This window comes from Leucoraja erinacea, chromosome 2, assembly GCF_028641065.1.
Source record: "Leucoraja erinacea ecotype New England chromosome 2, Leri_hhj_1, whole genome shotgun sequence".
Taxonomy (NCBI): Eukaryota; Metazoa; Chordata; class Chondrichthyes; order Rajiformes; family Rajidae; genus Leucoraja; species Leucoraja erinaceus.
The window spans coordinates 136,530,200-136,534,023 of NC_073378.1; positions in this window are offsets into that span (position 1 = coordinate 136,530,200).

Below are 3,824 nucleotides of genomic sequence, written 5' to 3' on the forward strand. Positions count from 1 at the left end.
TTGCTTCTTTCAGTTGGTGTTGCCCTGACTTTAGGAAATCCCCGGAGATAAAATCTTCCTCCTTGTTCTTCCTGCTGACAGGTCAGGGTGTTTGTGGGAAGTTGGGCCACGCAAGAAGAGTTGGGAGTAATATCTGAGGCAAAAGCTATTTTTGATTGCTAATTGCTACGTGCACAGAGAGTTTACTTCCCATCACATACCTGACCCCCTGGTAATTAGACAGAGCTGCAGCTTCCCCAGTCTGTGTAAACTCCACACAACTACAGAGTCATCCAGCACGGAAACAGGCCTTTCGGCCCAGCTTGCCCAAGGCGACAAACTTGCCCCATCTACGCTGGTCCCACCTGCATGCGTTTGCCCCATATCCCTCTAAACCTTGCCCATCCGCGTACTTGTAAAAATGTCTTTTAAATTTGAGTATAGGAGCAGGGAGGTTCTACTGCAGTTGTACAGGGTCTTGGTGAGACCACACCTGGAGTATTGCGACAGTTTTGGTCTCCTAATCTGAGGAAGGACATTCTTGCCATAGAGGGAATACAGAGAAGGTTCACCAGACTGATTCCTGGGATGTCAGGACTTTCCATATGAAGAAAGACTGGATAGACTCGGTTTGTACTCGCTAGAATTTAGGAGATTGAGGGGGGATCTTATAGAAACTTACAAAATTCTTAAGGGGTTGGACAGGCTAGATGCAGGAAGATTGTTCCCGATGTTGGGCAAGTCCAGAACAAGGAATCACAGTTTAATGATAAGGGGTAAATCATTTAGGACTGAGATGAGAAAAACATTTTTCACACAGAGAGTGGTGAATCTCTAGAATTCTCTGCCACAGAATGTAGTTGAGGCCGGTTCATTGGCTATATTTAAGAGGGAGTTAGATGTGGCCTTGTGGCTAAAGGGATCAGGGGGTATGGAGAGAAGGCAGGAACAGGATACTGAGTTGGATGATCAGCCATGATCATATTGAATGGCGGTGCAGGCTCGAAGTGCCGAATGGCCTACTCCTGCACCTATTTTCTATGTTTCTAAATGTCCTTATAGTTTCTGCCTCAACTACCTCATCCGGCGGCTCGTTCCATATACCCAGCATCATCCTCAAATGGGGATGTTCGAAGTGAGAACAGGGTGGTTTGCATTTGTACGACACCATTGATGTTTAGTCTAGTTTGGAGCTACAGCATGGAAACAGGCCCTTCGGCCCACCAAGTCCACGCTGACCATCGACCACCCATTCACACTAGTACAATGTTATCCCACTTTCTCATCCACTCCCTGCACCACAGGAGCAATTTTACAGAGGGCTAATTAACCTATAAAACCACATGTCTTTTGGATGTGGGACGAAACCGGAGCACCTGGAGGAAACCCACAGGGTTACAAGGAGAACGTGCAAACTCCACACACAGACGGTACCCAAGGCCGGGATTGAACCCTGGTCTCTGATGCTGTGAGGCAGCGACTCCACCAGCTGCACCACTGTGCCGCCCTCAAATGCTGTAAAATATCATTTCTGCAGCTTCACCAAATTAATATGGAATGGGTTGCCTATTAACAAACCTGCCACATATATTACCTGCTAGGCTTTGTCCTGCACTGCTGCTAATGCACCACCAATAATGCCCCTCTGGTAATGCACCCCTGCTACTGCACCTCAGTTAATGTACCTCTGCTAACTACAGTTAATACACCACAAATAATGCACCTGTCAAAACACTTCAACTACTGCACCTTAGATAAAGCACCTCAGCGTCTTCTTCTCCTTCTTGCATATGGCGTGCACAGCCTAAAGTTGTAAGACAACTTCTTCTGTTTGATCTTCTGTTTGTGCATGCCAGGTTGATTGCATTTGTTGAAACAGGGTGGACCACGTGACGGTTGCAATCTCCCACCCCACCTCAGCTAATGCATCATAGTTAATGCGACTTAGCTGAACGCATCAGCTACTGCACTACAGTTAATACTGTCTTTGTTAATGCCCCTCAGCAAATGCAGTTAATGCAGCTCATCTAATGCACCTCAACTATTATGCCTCAACTAATGGCACTCAGCTTAAACACCTAAACTTATGCAACTCAGATAATACACCTCACCTAATACACCTCATCGAGTGCACTTCATCTAATGCAACTCAGAAAACACACCAGCTAATGTACCTTCAGGGATGCATCTTAACTACTGTGCCTGCCGGAATGCACTTAAGCTAATGCACCAGACAAAGTTCTTTAGCAAAATAACATTTCCTCAGACACGATTGATTGGGTAAACATTGCAGGTGTGCTGTTAAACTTTGGTTTATATTCTTGCCTGCAAGAGTGCGGGTTTGATAGGCTGCTCCAAGCTCACCATTGCCGCCTGTGGGAAAGAGCGTTTTCCACCCACGGTGTACATAGAATATGTAACAATATTACACAGGAACAGGCTCTTCACCCCTCATTGTTTGTGCCGAACATGATGCCAATGTAAGCTAGTTTACTCTGCCTACACGTGATCTATATCCCTCCATACCCGGCATATACATGTGCCTATCCAAAAGCCTCTTAAACACCACAGTGATATCTGCCCGCACCACTACCGCGTTCCAGGCACCTACCACTGTTTGTGTAAAAAAAACTTGCCCCACCCATTTCCTTTAAGGACCAGCCACTCCTTCTTCTCCCCTCTTCCATCATGCAAGAGGTACAGACGTGTGAAAACGCACACCTCCAGATTTAGGGACAGTTTCATCCCAGCTATTATCAGGCAACGGAACCATCATAGAGAGCGGTCCTGACCTCCCATCTACCTCAATGGGGACCATCAGATTATCTTTAATCGGACTTTACTGGACTTTATCTTGCACTAAAGTTATTCACATTATCCTGTATCTGTAGTTCAAAAGCTAAATTTAATTTCATAAGTTACATATGTTTTTAAATTGTATGACTGACCTGGCCAGTGAATTTCACTACACCAATTGGTGTATGTGACAATACATGAATTTATGAACTGTATACTGTGGGTAGCTCGATTGTAATCACGTGTCGTCTTTCCGCTGACTGGTTAGCACGCAACACAAAAAGCTTTTCACTGTACCTATGTATATGTGACAATAAACCAAATTAAAGCTGCTTTTATGACAATTTTATGCTTTTGCGATCACTGCTATTGATGTGGAAAGGGCTTCTATTTCCAGATTCACTTCAAACTAATTCTATAATAGACTTTGGAGATACAACGCGGAAACAGGCCGTTCGGCCCACTGAGTCCGCGCCGTCTAACTAACTGACCAGTGGCCGTGCACACTAACACTATCCTACACACCATTTACAATTTCACCAAGGTCAATTAACCTGCAAACCTGTATGGCTTTGGAGTGTGGGAGGAAACCGGAGCACCCGGAGAAAATCCACGCGGTCACAGGGAGAGCGTGCAAACTCGGTACCTTAGTACCGAGCCAGCACCACCATACTGAATGGCGGTGCTGGCTCGAAGGGCCAAATGGCCTACTCCTGCACCTATTGTCTATTGTCTATTGTCTCTGACTGAAGTTTGAAGTCTTCTTGAATCTGAAGAAGGGTTCCGGCCACAAATGTCACCTGTTCCTTTTCTCCAGTGATGCTACCTGACCCGCTGAGTCACTCCAGCATTTTTCGTCTATATTCGGGTTGAGAGGTTCATTGGCCTCTGTAAAATTGTCCCCAGCGTGTCGGGAATGGATGAGAAAGCGAGATAACAGAACTAGTGTGAACGGGTATGGACACAAACAGCCGGAGCGGGTCAGGCAGCATCTACGCAGAAAAGGAATAGGTGACATTTCGTGTCTAAACCCTTCTTCAGACACAGAT